The sequence below is a fragment of the Nicotiana tabacum genome, chromosome 6 (genome assembly GCF_000715075.1).
Source record: "Nicotiana tabacum cultivar K326 chromosome 6, ASM71507v2, whole genome shotgun sequence".
In the NCBI taxonomy this organism is placed as follows: Eukaryota; Viridiplantae; Streptophyta; class Magnoliopsida; order Solanales; family Solanaceae; genus Nicotiana; species Nicotiana tabacum.
In genome coordinates this window covers 59,549,118-59,566,290 of record NC_134085.1, presented here as the reverse complement: position 1 = coordinate 59,566,290, position 17,173 = coordinate 59,549,118, and positions in this window count along the sequence as shown.

The following is a 17,173-nucleotide window of genomic DNA, read 5'->3' as shown; positions in this document are numbered from 1 at the left end:
AACCATGATTTCTATAATTTTCTGGTCCAATAATCACTCTCCTAATTTACTTAGTTGATGTAACTCTTTAGTTTCCTTTCCCTCTGATCAACCTTTATGTAGGCTTAAGCTATCTTTCGATCTGTGGCTCATGGCGTTAGTTATTGCCTTAGCCTTTTATGGACGCTATGGAATATCCATGATACAATATTCTAGTGATTCAATCGTTTGTCTATGACCTGGACTCAACTCCTTCTTTTAACTTATATCGGAATCTTCTACGGCTGTATGATTGTCAACATATGTGCTGCATAGATAATATTCCATAATCTTAAGTGCGTTCATAATGTACTTTGGCTCATTAATCAAATAATTCTTTTCGTTACTTCTCATATCTGTTTTTTTAAACGCAAGTCATTACTTTTTCGGGTCTTTCTGCCCCCTGTTGCGTGCATACTTAGCTTATCTTAGTTCCCACGCACGTTGGAATTCCATACCACTCATATGATCTTGATTATTACTTCTGATTCGTACTTTCCATTTATTAGCCACGGTAGGTGCCACTTTCTTAGAGAGTACATACAATGTTGTTGTGAGACTATTGTTATAAGTCCATTTGCTCCTTAGGTTACCGAGCTTAGATCGAAGCCTTTTTCCTTACTTCCTCAGCTAGTTTTTCATTGTAGTATTTAGGGAGGACCCTCTGACTCTTGTAAAGCGATGAGATTATTACATCGTATACTCAACAAAATTTTTGATGTCCTTTCTCACATATACTTATCCATGGTTACTTACCTCTACGCCCTTGTTCTTATAGGGTTGCTTCTGCTTGACATTTTGACCATCTTCCCATTGGTACTCTCTTTTATTTCCGCAACACTCATATGGTACCTTTAATTACCCCGATTCCTATTTGAATATTTCTCAAGTATTACAATGTCATAACTGCGGGGCTGAATTCACTATACTGGGTTTTACTATATTTATCTTGCACGACCTGCTGATTTGTTTGTATCCTCCAGGCTAGTCATAACTAGGCTCTTCCTGAAACAACTACTAACTACTCGTTGTCCCACTCTCATATCAATACTCCGTATAATGTTTCTTGGGTTATTTCCTTTATCTTAACTCATATCTTGCGTTGGCTCTTTATTTATCAATAACATCTCGGGTAGGAACCCTTACTTCCTTTCTTTGGCATTGTGTCTGCATAATGTTCTGGAATCGTAGCATATGTGTAGGATTTGAATAAGTGCAATCTCATCCCTTTCTCATTTTTTTTCGTAGTCTTCCTTTACCATTCCATAATTACTAGAACCACTTAATTCTGACTTAATGCAACATCACTTCATTTTCCCCCCTTTTAGAGGAGCACTAAGATTTAGTGCTACGATGATCTACGTATAGATGTTTTACTTCTTCATCTTTGGCGTCTTTTCACACGTCGATGACCCTTACTTGCCTCGCGGTAATTCTTTTGTGCCAAGGATAACAAAATTCCTTACTCGCAAGGGTGATACTTAGTTTAACTGGCACATACAGTCCCTTAAGCTTAAATTTGCTTACATGGCTTGCTTTAGGGAAGCGTCTTCCTGAATTACCATCCTCTGAATTTCTCATGAGTTTTCTTCTATTATCACTGGAACAAAATCTGAAAATCCCATGATGTGGACCATTATCAAATCATTCAGTCCCTAATTCATGTTTAGTTTATCTTGTTCCCTAGCCCATACCGATTTCTATTACTCTGGGGTTTAACTATCCCTTCTAATAGTCGCGTTGGAGTCATGAATTTATTTCTCGAAATGAGGATATGACTTTATGGCCTATACTCTTTTATTTTCTTGAGGCCTATCACCTCTCGTCTCTTCCTTCACCTGACTATGGACCCAGTAATACCATCATCTTTTTGATCTATCATTGTCATCCATGTATCGCATCTTACTCATAATTCTTCCTTATCTCTCTTCTCATTACTCTGCTAATATTTCTGCCTATTCCTTTCTTCTGAAAACTTTAGCAAAACATTCTTTTGCTTTTTGCTTCCCTCGCTTCATCCATCGGCTCTTCAGGTTGCTCAATGTCCTTGCTCTACTAGGGACAAGAGTCGCACTAAGGTAATATTTATCCCTTCTAGGCTTTCAATGCCTATCTTCTGAATTTTTTTTATCATGCTAGTATTCACATCTGATTGTAATATTCTAGAGTGCACCATCTGGGTGGCTCACAAGAAGATCTATTAGCACATTTGTAATACCCTTCGGAAATGTCAACTAACACAAACAATCCATTCACCATTTTGGGCTACTCTAACCTTAGCCGGATCATGATATTCTGTCCTTTTCTTAAACTACACCTGTTAGCCCCCATAGGGCATAACTAAGATGGGTACGGCCAATTGTAGATACCTCTGTTACTATTGAATATAACTCAAAAAGATTATATTCCTCTACTTGAATTATAAACACTGTTAACCTTCATCAACTGGGCGTCTCGTACTCTTTTTCATCTTACTTCTTTTGCTTGTTGAAACTTGTATTTATCTTCTGAATCTCTCATTGTATTTCACCATTAAGGTGGATAGGTATTCTTGCCTCAAGACTCCTTATCAAGATGCTTACACCTTTCAGTACACACATAATCTGCTGAAGACCTCACATTTACTTATCATAAGCATGATGCAAAGTCGAGTTCCTCTGACTCAACTCTTCCACAACCATATCTTTTACCAATCGTCTTTCTAGATGTAGGTATCGTCTTATTACGAATAAAATAGAAGTTAGGAATTTGAATTCTTACAACTGAGCTCTACTACACGATCTAGAGTAAGAAGAAAGAGTGACAGTCCTAAATGCCCTGTAGCCTCCTGCTTATAAGTGTGGTGCACAACACATCCATAAACAAGACTCTACTAGACACGGCTTGTAGACTTCTTAGGACATAATTGCTCTGATACAACTTTTGTTACGACCCAAACCGATGGGCCGCGACGGGCACCCGGTACCTTACTCAACCGAGTACCAATATTACGTATCTTTCATATCATTCTATCATAGGTAAAAGAACCGGAGTAAAGCATGAGGAAATGTAAATATATACATATGAAGTACGGGCCTATAAGGCCGACATAATTCTTTATATACTCAAAACATAGACCGACAAGGCCATACAAGTATCCGTATACATGATATCTGTCTACAAGCCTCTAAGAATACATAATATCTTAAAGGTCGGGACAGAGTCCCACCAAACCAGTAAATACATGTACTAATCATACTGACCAAAGAAGCAACTCCGAAGCAAATGGAGCGCACCAACACCTTCCGCTGAGCTGATAGCCTACTTGGAGGACTCTCGACCTGTCTATCAGGACCTGCGGGCATGAAATGCAACATCCCCAGGCAAAAGGGACGTCAGTACAAACAATGTACCGAGTATGTAAGGAATGAAAATCAGTAACTAGTAGACATGAGAGAAACATGGAGTAAAAGACTCAACATGTATATCTGAATAACTCTGTGAATGATTTAATATTTTAATGTCCTGCATATGCATATAATTGTCATACCATGCATGGGTACATGCATTCATAACATCATCGATCCTCTGAGGGCATCCCATCATATCATCTCAGCCACTGTGGGCAAATCATCAACGTATACTAGCTGATCAGGTGGTGGTGCATATATAACACCGTAACCTTTTACCATATTCCATATACATATATACGCGTGTATAATGCCATCTGGTCATGGGTCAATGTACATGAATGTAATGCATGAGAAGTACGCTAATAAAATCTCTTTGAATGTCATAATTCCATTATGCCTTTGAGTACTATCATGAAGTAAAGTTTTATCAAATTACGTATTTTTCTGAGACCCATGAACAGATGATAGAATAATATGATACATGAGGAATCAAGAACATAAGCATCTCTAGTATTTCTATGAATAGAGCCATTTATGGAAATTGTGCATTTGCTCTTTTCCTTTGTATCGTATGGATCATGCTAGAAAAAAGAAGGGATAGCCTTAACATACCTAAGCCGATTCTCTTGACAATCTCTCTAACACACGTCACTTGTGACAACACATAACGGCGGATCGAAGTAGGGAAAAATTCATATGATATTCTTGAGAACGATTTCACCTCTTTGCCGTGACCACTAGTAAGATAACAAGCACCCTATTAATTGTTACATGTATGAGATGTACGTTTGAACCTTATAAAATAGTAAAAGATACTCATAAATGATCATGCCATATCTAACCTCATACTTTATTCTCACTGTTTCCATCGCATGAAAGCAGTCATACTCTCAATATGAATATATTTTGTCATGTGGATTGACTTTTGCATTCTCGTCTCATCCCAGGACACTAAACTCATTAAGTTGTCCGTTTAAGTCATAGACCAGCAAGGAATTTCCTTTCTCCATATTTTTTTTTCACGGCAGCCCCCTCCATAAGCTTTTTTTTTCTTTGAATTGTGTCTAATAATCTCTTTATCTTGGAGATTTGTGGGCCCCCACTTTGTGGATGAGTTGGCCAACTATTATTCTAAATGTGCCACCTATATGTGGACTTTAAGAGTCACATTTTTGTGATTTTGCTGGCTTTGATGTGCAGCCACGTTGGTGGATGAAATTCTTATCCAATATATCCCCAATTAATTAGGTATTGTCCCGTTACTCGGTAATTGACCAATTATCCGCATAATTAAGTATTATCTCAACTTACTTAAAATACTACTCGCTTTTAACATACCTTGTACACCTTACTATCATGGTCATATAATACCTTGTATGGCACTAGTCCATAAATATGGGGTATTAATGCTCGGACCGTATTTTATCCCAATATGCCAAACTTGGACGAAAAATTCATCTTCTTTGACTTGCTTCCCCTCTCACCTTCACGAATTTATTCATCATTTGTATATAGTAACATAATCCTTATAATCTCCAAATAATCTTTTTCCTTGGACTAATATCAATTACCTTACGATAATTTCAACGTACAATACTACAGGGTACAACATCGTCGTGATTTAATATTGTGGGACGTAATATCGACGTAATATTGTGGCGCGTAACAAGGGCAACAGTTTTCTTCTCTACGGTCTTCACCTTCTCGAGCTCGACAGACAAATTGATATCCTCCGCATGTATGTCCTCGAGAGTCTGCCTCCGAGATTCTAACCGAGCATGCTCCACGGCTCGAGTCAATTTTAGTTTGGCCTCCTCAGGCACTCTCCCGGTTTGAGCATTTATTATAATGACACCTTCTTTATGCATAGATATAAGCACCTCAGCTTCGGTTTTGATCACGGATAGTGCAGCAACTAACTCATAATGGAGACCTCTATATTTGTCACTATCCGCCATCGCATCATGAAGTTGGTGCCCAACTAAGGCCATCTTTTCCTAGAGGGTATCCCTCTCATAGGTTATCTTTCTCACGTGCCGTTTGAGTTCGAGGACTTCAGAGTCTCTGGCTCGGAGCTCCTCCCTTAGTAGGGTACCTTTCTTCTCAAACTGACGAATCGGATCCAAGATGTCAAAACACTGGGATCTGGCAAACATTCAGACAATAGCAAACGGAAACTAGGTAACCTATTCAACAAGATGAGCCTTCTCATGCTCATGACATGTCACCTAAGCTGAAGCTGGGCGAAAGTCTGATTATAAAGCGCCCTGGCCTAAAGCCATGAAAAAGACAAGATAGAAAGACAAAGATCAGGACGACATGCAGGATTTACAAAAACTACTCGCTTACAAAGCCTGCTCATATCGCCGAAGACGAGTGAAGCATCGAGTTTGGGAATTCCTTCGAGAGCGGCTAAAGTCCTTTCGAACGCATCTCTGTCTCCGATAGGCACCCCCATATCGGAAAGTTCTTCATTTGGGGCATCTTGCGTTCCCTTAGGAGGTAAGGTCATTCCCTGAGGGGAATCATTCACGACAACAACACCAGCAGGGTTAGTCGGGGTCACCCCTTGTCCCTGCAGGGCTTTAGAACTGGGTTCCTCCGAACCACCTACCGAATGCGTCCCAGCTCGAGGGATATTTTGGCCATCGGCGGGTTCGGGGACATCACCTGATACTCCCTCAGTGGCCTCTCTAGACCGAAGTTGGACCGCAATAACATCAAGCTCTGGCTCGGGAGCCACCCTCTCTACGACATGAGGGTTGATAAGGTTTTCCCTCCCTCGGACACTATCAAGAAATTATTTTCCCCCTCGACTTCAACTCAAGGACTTCCCACTGCTTCTGAAGTTAGGCCTACCGGGTTGGCCTTAGTTTCTTCCACCTTGATCTTCTTGGATTCCGAAGGTTCATTCGACGGTTCCCTTTGTCTTTTCTTCCCTTCATCGGGTCCTGAGGTACCCTCTTCAACAAGCGATGTTCCCTTCATCAAGGGGACCTCCCCCAGACCTATATGAATGCAAGAGGTAATGACAGGAAGTGAGAACACTATCAGTAGCAATTCAGATTAAAAGGTACGACTGCAACAGGGGTAAACGCTCACCATGGTCCTTGGCTTCCCATCGAGCTTGGGACATATCACACCACACTCGCTTAGCATATGGGTAAGTCGAGTCTAGTTGGTCGACCCATCCCGAGAGGTCCGTGACCATGCCGGGGCAAACTTCTATGGCTGCATTAGCAGAAGAAATTAAGTGCGTGGAAAGATATACCCAAAAAGAAGCAAGGAAATGCTAGATAACGTATCTACTTACGTTCCATGTTCCACCTCTCGAGGAACGACATCCTTTCAGCCGGGATCAGGTCCGAAGTCCTATCTCGGACAAAGTGGCTCATCCACCCTCACCCTGATCAGGATGTACTTCTTCGATACAAGCAAAGAGGGCCCTCGGAGCTCGGTAGTGGAGCTTAATCAGACCCCCACGAAAGAGATGGGGCTGTACATCCTGATCAGGTGATCGAGGGTGAAGGGCATCTCCTCAATCATGTTCACATAACACCTGATCATGTAGACAATGCGCCAGAATGAAGGGTGAATTTGGCCGACGATCACTTGATACCGTTGGTAGAAGTCGAGAATCATGGGATATATCGGAGGCAAGGATGGCCCCACCAGCCCCAGTGTAAATGGGTAAGTATACATACTAAGAAAATCGGCTTTGTATGTCGTTATATCCTCCTCCCGAGAAGGGATCTCCACAAGCACCGCATCCCCCTAGCGCCAATCAATCCTCACCCTTTCGACGTCTGTTATAGAGCTAATATATTGAGACACATGATCATGACGCCCTGACTTCGAATAAGGTCTCTCGACCTTGAAATCGAAAGCCATTGCAAAAGATCCTAGAATGCATTCCTCAACACGAGGAGGCATTGTCGCTTTGCCTTTAGATGGAAGCAAAGAGGGGGAGGTCACGTTCTCTTGAGAAGCAGAGGTGGAAACTTTCGCCATTCCTAAAAGATTTCAGAGGAGAAAGGGAAATTGCATTTCGAAGAAAGAACAAAAGTAAAGGTAGAAGTAACCTTTTTAGGGCTTGGTGGTGCAGTGAGTTATAAAGAATAAGAGAAGAGGTATTTATAGTGGCCCCACATGCGCGTTGAAGGAGGCCAAATGATAGCCAACTGCTGTAATTAATACGAAGGATTTCAAGGGCTGTGTGTACGCGATCTTTTGGCACCTTATGACTGTCATCATTGTGGAAGTACCAGAGTGGAAGGAATTCAAGGCCGTTTCTTATCACTTTCGCTCTAAGAAACGTGAGGACTATCTGTATGCGTTAAAATCGGAGGGACCAATTTTCCGTCGTTGCGATTCCTCGTAAGCACATTTCACAGGTTCGAGACTACGGTCAAGGTTCACCCTCGAGGGATATCGACACTCGACCTCGGGTCCGTGCAGACCAACGGTTATGATGAAAAAATGGGGAGTTCCCAATACACATAACTAGAGCTGACAAAGTTTGGTGAGCTAAGTTCAGACCCTAGTCATGGCATCAACTAGCTGTCCTATCTCCATATCCTTTTGTAATTAATGCATTTGTACTATGTTGGGATTCCCCCTCATATAAAAGGGTATCCTTGTTACTTTATAAGGATCTGTTTCTCAATACTAAATACACAAGAACATTCCTTCTGCTCTCTAACATATTCTCCAGATCTCATTACTTCATTTATTGCTTATCTTTATTGTGTTCTATTTATTGTTCCTCATTTATTGCCTATCATTGATCATAAAGAGACATCATTTTAGCTCTCATAACTGTTAGTTGTCCCTCGATCACCCTCGGCAGGACATTAGACTCGACCCCGAGTCCCTGAATAAGCGAGCTCGAGGCCCGATCTTCAGCCGTTTGTTTTGACTATTATATCATTTTCTGGCTATAATCTTGCTCTATAGTCTCTTACTTTAGCATCCACTACTTAAACAACTAGCATAAAAATAGATCGCGTATTTTTAGAACCATAAATAAAATTTAATTGTTATTACCATTTTCACGGTAAACACTATCCTTATGTTGCGTTGTCTCATTACATGTCACAGTTGTTGGTTCATCATGATAAGTAATAATAATGCTGTAGAGAAATGTAAAGGATAATAATGAATACTAAAACAGAAATGCATTAAATAAATATTGAAAATAAGTACGGCTCGATGTCTCGAGCAATTATTTCAAAACAAAATACGTCAAAAACAAAAAACTGAAAATGTTTTAAATGCTTAAAATTGCTTTTCAAAATAGATCATGCTAATTTCCTGGATACTCAGGAACTCGACGATCCCAGGACGGTGCAGCAGTCCAGTTCTTGAGAATAGCTCCTTTTCCTACGGTCTAAATTGTAAGGTCTTCCTTCTCCTCCTCCTCAACTATTGCAGTGCAATCCATGTTTTCATCATCCAAAAATAGGTTCATTAGGCCAGCTAAAACATCATCTTCTTCAGATCCCCATATCCTGTTAGTTTGTTGAAATGTCTGGTGCAGATGCGGTATTGGCTGTTCAAGAGGATAATAAGGACCACGCCATGGTAGAAACCAATTCTGATACTCGTGCCAGGTGTATTCATACCCCACGCCCAAAGGTTATGCCGTGACGCTTTAGCTGTACTGGCTTGGTAATCCCTTGGAGATTCTTGCCGAGACCCTTACCGGGTTCATATCATGTCCATAACAATATGCTTTCAATCTTATTACTCCACCCTTTGTCTTTCTCAATTGCATTGATGCGCTCGATGCGATAGTACGTTTCTCCACCCAACTTCCTTTTATTCTCGACAACCGGAACAATTTGATTGGTGTAAATGGGATTACTTCCATCCCCGTGGATGATTACTTCCTAATGATTCAATTCGAACTTCATGATATGGTGTAGAGTAGAGGCTACGACCCCAACAACAAGTATCCATGGTCGTCCCAACAGCAGATTGCATGTGGCAGATATGTCCAATACTTGAAATTCAACATCAAACCAAGTCGAGGCCATCTGCAAGCATAGGTTGATTTCCTCAATCGTGGCCCTTTGGGACCTATCAAATGCATTCACGTTCATAGTTCCAGCTCGTATTTCATGCAAACCTTTACCCAATCTCTTCAAAGTAGTTAATGGAAAAATGTTGAGACTCGAACCCCCATCTATCAGGACCCTGGCGATGAATTTGTCCTCAAATCGCACTGTGATATGTAGTGCCCTATTGTGACTTAGTCCTTCCGGTGGAAACTCGTCTTCGTGAAGAGTTATCTTGTGGCTTTCCAACACTTGTCCCACCATGTTGTCCATCTCCCCACTCGTAATGTTGTTGGGTACATAAGCTTCCTTTAACACTTTCATCAATGCATTCCTATGCGCCTCAGAATTCTGTAGTAGTGATAGAATGAATATCTGAGCAAGGTTTTGTTCAGATGATCAACCACTGATACTCTCTAGCTTGCACTTTTCTCCAAAGATCATCCAGGTCAGTTTCAATGATAGGCTGTTTGGAAGTGGCTCCTTTACTTGTTCCTTCTAAATGCTCGGGAGTGTAAACCCTACCAGTTCTGGTCATGCCTTGTGCTGCACCTGTTTCTCGCCTCTGCAGCATAGTCCTAAGGTATAACATTGGATTTGAAGGACGAAGTAGGTGCCACTGTCATGGTGAAGGGTGTGGTCACTTCCACCTCAAACAGAGTTGGCGTAGCTGAGGGCGTTGTTACTTCAACCTCAAGCAGGGTCGGTGCAGTTACTTCAAACTTAATTGGTGACTGAATATGTGCCACAATAGGTGTGAGAATGACTAGAAGTATTTTAGGTTCATCCCCTTCATGAATGAGCCCCATTGATCCTTCCGGATCCCATTCTTTATCAGTTTCGATCACATTTACCCCCCCACCCCTATGATCCGAGAAGGGGTTGTTGAAGACATTTGGTGCAGCCTCTTTTGCTTGTATAACCTTGGTGTCAATCAATGTATGGATCTTATCCTTCAAAGCGCAACATTCATCAATAGTATGTCCCTTCATGCCTGAGTGATATGCACATGTCTTGTTCGAATTAACCCGTTGGGAAGAGTTTTCCATTGCAACAACGGGAATGGGGGTGACATAGCTAGCAGCCTTCAGTCTTTCATACAACTGATCAGTGGGTTTTGCAATAGGAGTGTATTGTCTGGGTGGTCTACGGCCAAAATTTGGTCTGGGTTTTTAGTAGTTTTGGCGGGCTGGTAGTGGTGAGTGGTAATATGCAGGTTGTGTGTTATAAGTATGATAGGTGGTGGCAGGTTATTGGTATCTGGGAGGTGAAGGTTGATATGTGGGTGGAGGTGTTTGGTATGTGAGAGGAGATTTCGGGCCTTGGGCTACCATCACGGCATCTACTTCCTTCTTCTTAGATATGCCTCCTGACTGCAAGGCCTTGTTTGTAGCTTGGAGTGCCTTAAAGTTTGTCACCATTCCACTTTTAATTCCCTCTTCTATTCTTTCTCCTAATTTGATGATGTCAGAAAATTTATGGTTTTCAATAACCATCAACCTCTCATAGTATTGTGGATCTTGAGCTCTAATGAAGAACTTATTCATCTGTTCTTCTTCCAGTGTTGGTCTTACCTTTGCATCTTCCGACCTCCATCGAGTAGCATACTCAGGGAAAGTTTCTATTGGATTTTTCTTAAGATTCTGAATGTAGAAGACGTCTGGTGCATTTTCTGTATTGAACCTGAACCGATCCATAAAATCTGACCCCATGCTTACCCAATTAACCCATTTCTTTGGGTTTTGACTAATCCAAGACAGGGCATCTCCAGTGAGGCTCCTCATGAATAGCTTCATGTGGATTCTTTCGTCTTTACCACCCCCTACGAGCTTGTCACAGTATGTTCTCAAATGTACCTTCAGATCACCCGTCCCGTTGAACATCTCGAACTTAGGATGTTTGTAACCCTCTGGTAGTTCTACATCCGGCAAAATACACAAATCTTCATAATTTAGACCTTTGATGCCTTTACCACCTTCAACATCCTAGATTCGACTAGTAAGATTCTTGAGCTCCTCTACCATGTTCTTGATGAGCAGGTCCTTCTCGGCAGACTCCGATATGTATAAGGTCTATTATGTAGTGTGGGGTAAGGATTTTACGTATATGGGGTTGCTTTGATGGACTCCAGGAATTTAGGTATAATGGTGGTCCTTGGTTGAGTTTTTAGGATCAGGGGGTAGTTTGTGGTGTGTTCTAAGGAGTGTGATAGGTAGTGGTTTGTGAATACTGGGTTGGTTGATGATGATGTTGTGGAGGAGTCAGTACTGGTGGAGGATTGGGATTTTGAGGCGGTGTGGCATATTGGTGAGGTGCGGGAGAATTTTGTTGGTTTTGTGTGTTTTGGGGAGGTGCTGGGTTTTTGATGTTTTGTTGGTTGACGTCGGAGACATTAAGTGTAAGGGAAAGGTTTTACAAGATCTGGACCTGCTCAAGTTCCCCTTGTAACTCCATTATCTTCTCTTCCAACCGCAAAACCAAGTCATTCTGTGCTGGAGTGCTTCGACCATTTGAAGTTTCGACATTCTCTTCATACAAAGCATTGTCTTTCCTGATATTGCTTGTATCATCCATTCTGGCTTTTCCTTTTATTTTAGGATCGTTCGGAGAGGAGAAAGTGGAGGACCTCTAGATCCAGTATGATATGCTGATGATGCCAGTATGCACGAACCAACCTTAGGGGAAGGGAATAAACAAACAAAGAAAAGAAGAAATCAAAAAGGTAAACAAATATGTAAGGAGTATTAAAAGGATGTTTGCGGTATTTAAATACATATTGTGGAATTATAAATTCATGTCCTAATTTGGGGACCTCATTGTGCCCGAGGTAGGCCTAAGCGACATATAGATTTGGAGAAAATCGATGCCTATAACTGCATCATTTCATTAATATGATAAATAAACCAAATCTCTACTAAAACGACAATAATGATAAAGAGTCACTAATGGCATGTGCCTTATTACAACCAAAGCGTAAAACGAGTCTAGAAAGCAAGTAAAACATAATTCCTAATCTATTTGGTGAGAGAGGGACCTTCTCCATGTTTGGCCTTCTTTGTTCCACCGATCAAGTTCCGTAGATAGCGCATGTCTAGTAGAAGATACGCCCTTGCTAGGAGCCCTCCTTCATTGCCATCCATGTTTTAACAGCCTGCGGCCCTGTTTCTCATCTTCCCTTCAAGCTCCATCAACCCCTGCTCTAAATACTCCAACCTCTCTGTTGATTTAGTAGCGATTCCTCTCCATTCATTCATTGCTTCCATGTCGACTTTGTGCTGTTCCAAATGTCTAGCCTCAGATTCATAAATCCTTTTGCGTAACCTCCTATATTTGACTTGTGCTTCAGCAGCATCGTCTATGACGCTATTTCCCAAATCAATCCTCGGCTTGACTTCTCTTGCTATGTCATCGACCAGCCATGATGGATATAAACACACATGGCCAGCATGGCACCGATCTGGCTCGATGGTATCATTTTCCATAATGAGTTTTAGATGCCACATGTGTTGTGTCTCGTACTTGAATGGAATAGGATCACCTTGGAAATCAGCTTTGTAGTAAACCATCTTGGAAACTCGGGGTATGACTTGTTTCCCCCCCAGCTTGCCTCATGACTCTGATAAGAGCATAAGGATAGATACCCCTTAATCCGATTAGCACTAGATGAGGAACATCTCTTGACCTGATGGTGAATTCGCTAGTAGGGAACCATTCGAACATCCAATGGACCTTGTCGTCAGTCAAATTGCTGAAGAAGTGTACCCAGCCCACATAGTTTCCTGGTTGTGCAAACCTATCCGGGATAAAATTCATTCTTTTCGGGTGGTGAAAAGCTATGTGGTCATTCCATGGTCATCGCGAAAATTCTTGCCGGTATTGTCCACTTTGAAGATGTTCCATTAGCCATATTTATAGTAGAAAATTACAACCCTCAAAATGCCTATATATGTCACGACCTAAGCTAATGTGCCACGACGGGTACCCGGTACCTTACTCAATCGAGTACCAAGATAACGTATCTTTACACGTCATTCTATCATAGATAACTGAATCAGAAGGCTACAATGAGATAAGTAAAATACAACATGTGATATCAACTTATACAGAAGACATACGGGCCTATAAGACCAAAATAACCACTCGTATACTGAATATAGGCCGACAAGGCCATACAGTCTTTTACGTACATGACATCTATTTACAAGCCTCTAAGAATACATAATTTTCACAAAGGTTGGGACAGAGTCCCGCAATACCAAACTATACACGTCTAAATCATACTAACCAAACAAGTAATTCCGAAGCAAATGGAGCGCACCGACATCTTCCGCTGAGCTGATAGCCTACATGAAGGGCTCTCGACCTGTCTATTAGGACTTGCGGGCATGAAATCCAGTTTCCCCAAGCAAAAGGGACGTCAGTACGAATAATGTATCAAGTATGTAAGGCACATAAATAAGTACATAACAGACATGGAAGAAATATAGAGTAAATGAGTCAACCTGTAAGTTTGGATAATTCTGCAACTCATGAAATAATTATAGTGTCATGCATATGCATATGAATGTCATGTCGTGCATAGGTACATGTTTCATAACATTATCAGGCCTCTGAGGGCATCCCATCATATCATCTCGGCCACGTGGGCAAAATCGTCAACGTATACCAGCTGATCAGTTGGTGGTGCATATATAATGCCATAACCTTTCCCATATCAAATATACATATATATACATACATATACGCGTATATAACGCCATCTGGTCATTGGTCAATGTTCATCTATAAATGCATGAAATGCATATGAAATACGTTAATAAAATCTCTTGGCACATCATAAGACCATTATGACTCTAATTAATACCATAAAATAAACTTTACCAACTTACGTATTTTTGAGATCCATGAACAGATGATAGAATAATATGATATATGGGGAATCAAGAGCATAAGCATCTATAGTGTTTCTACGAATAGAGTCATTTATAGAAGTTGTGCATTTGCTCGTTTCGTTCCTATCGTATAGATCATGCTAGAAAGAAAGAAGGGATAATCTTAACATACCTGAACCGATTCTCTTGAAAATCCCTCTAACATACGTTAATTTCGATACCACGTAACGACGAATCGAAGTAGAGAAAGATCTGTAGGATATTCTTGAGAAAGATTGCACCGTGCTTCCTTAAAATTGCACAATCTCACGTGGCTACGATACAATTTCGTATGAATTATTAAAGTAACTTTCGTTGCCATCCAAATCATGTGATATCTTACTTTGTATTTGAGAAGTCTTGTTATTGATAAATAACAAGAGTAGAACATTTGAATGTGAAATGTTTAATCTGATGCAGTTGCAAAGGGAAGTTCTAAGCAAATGAAAAAGTTTCGGACCTTTTGATGGAAGAATCTAATAAAGTAGATCACAAGATAGAACTTGCTGAATTTTATTTATTATCTTGTAGAGATGAAATTTTATTATGAGAGTCTTTATGTCTTTGGTTGTGGGCCCCACTAGTGTGGTGACTTGGCCCCCAAAAACCCTTAACTTTGCCACCTAAATTACATGAATTCATGAGTCATAGTGTTGAAATTAGGGGCTGCCACGTTAGGCCCCCTTATGTTTATCCAAATTGTTTTATTTTCTTATTTAGCTTCATTACTTAATTAATCTTACACTAATCCAACAATTAACTAATTATCCACGTAATTAAGAATCATCTCAAATTACTTAATATACTACTTACTTTTAACACACCTTATACACCTTACTATCATGGTCATGTGGTACCTTATATCCCACTAGTCCATAAATATCAGGTATTTTCGAAATAACATAATACTTATAATCCAAAAATAATCTCATTCTTGTACTTACGTCGATTAACTTACGACAAAACTTTAACGTACGAAAACATGAGGTGTATCATCATTCCCTCCTTTGGAACATTCGTCCTTGAATGTTGACTATTACATTTATCATTATCATAGCCTATAGTCCTTTCTAATACTTTAGTACTCCCCTTGTCATCTTAGGTAGTTGTTATGTGAATAAATCCAAAGTCTAGGATATTCCCACCTATCGGTCTCTTTCTTACACCACGGCATGTGGTCGGGATTCTTCCTTGTTGTATTTCTTGCTATCTTCTGTCATGCAGCCTGTACGACTTTTTCCTTGTATGTACGCCTATGCGACTTTTCTTTCCTTTATCCTCCAACCTTTATCCAATAGATTGATAAGATGTCCCTTTGGGAGTCTATGGGTATATCAAATTCTTCATTCGGTACTTTGTTGAACTCACGAATATTGCTATACCTTATCATTCATCCATCCGTATAACTTTACTGCACCTAGGTAGATCATACTATACTATAACTCTTACCTCGATTTATCCTTACTGAGGTCTGCTACCAAACTCCTGGTTACTTTCGTTGCTTATCCCATATGTATAAATTCAAGTCCTTTAATGCTCCCTCTTTACTGTTTATCTTAAAAATGACGGCCTAATCTCATCTCATAGTTTGTGATTTTTGTCCATCCATTGTTGATTCACCTTATGTGGGTAAATTAATCCCATACAATTCATGAATCCCTTTCTTCAAATCATTACTCAATCAAAGGCCCAAACTTCATCCTTTATCTACCACAATTACATCCTTATTCTACTATTAGGGCATTATTCCATCTCTTTTAAATGCTACTTATGATGACTAACTCCTTTGAGTTCATTCAGGATATACTGAGCTTTCTATAACTTCGAGAAATCATTAGCTCTGTTGTTTTCACGGGTTTAATCCCGAGAACTTATCTGTTTCTCGTCACCTTCTCACTCGCCCTTTCTTGTCCTTATTCCTGTCTTCCTAAAACCTTGTCACTTTACTATACTTTAGCTTGCGTCCTACATATATCTATTTATACTACTCGCAACCTTCCTTTAACTTGCTTGTATCATAGATTTCCTTATGTCATTCTGGAAAATCAAGCGAGACATCACATCATCTCTAACTCTTCCTTTACTCTCTTAGTTGGCCTCTTCGATACCATAGGCTGGAAAATATGCCATTGACAATGCCGCTATCATTTCTAGATATTGAATTCCTAGGCTTCTAGCCTGCTATATGAAGTATAGACTATTCACAACCTTCTGCATTTGAGTATCTCGTACGTTGTTCACCTTTATCTTACTTACCTTAAAATCTCGCATAATATCTTTTATCTATTTCATGACCTCTCTTCCACATAGGTATAATTTACCTCCACGACTTGAAGCTCTATTATAATACATGCACCTCTGGTGCACACACAATTCGGTAGGAGATTCATACTGACTTCTTATGAGGCTGGTACTTTTCTAACTGGATTTATCATAGAGCCGTTATAGAATATGGCTGTTGTACTATTTCTCTTGTGCCTCTGATATTAAGAGTGATCCTGCAATGCTCTCAATCACGATATCTATAATTTTTCGGGTCCAATAATCAGATCCCTGACTTATTTACTTGATTTAACTCTTTAGTTTCCTCTTTCTTCTGCTAAGCCTTTATGTAGGCTTAAGCTATCTTCCGATTTGCGGCTCATGGTATTAGTTATTACTTTAGCCTTTCATGGGCACTATGGAATATCCATGAAATAATCTTCTAGTAATTCAATCCTTTGTCTATGCCCTGGACACAATTCTTTCTTTTAACTTATACCAGAGTCTTCTA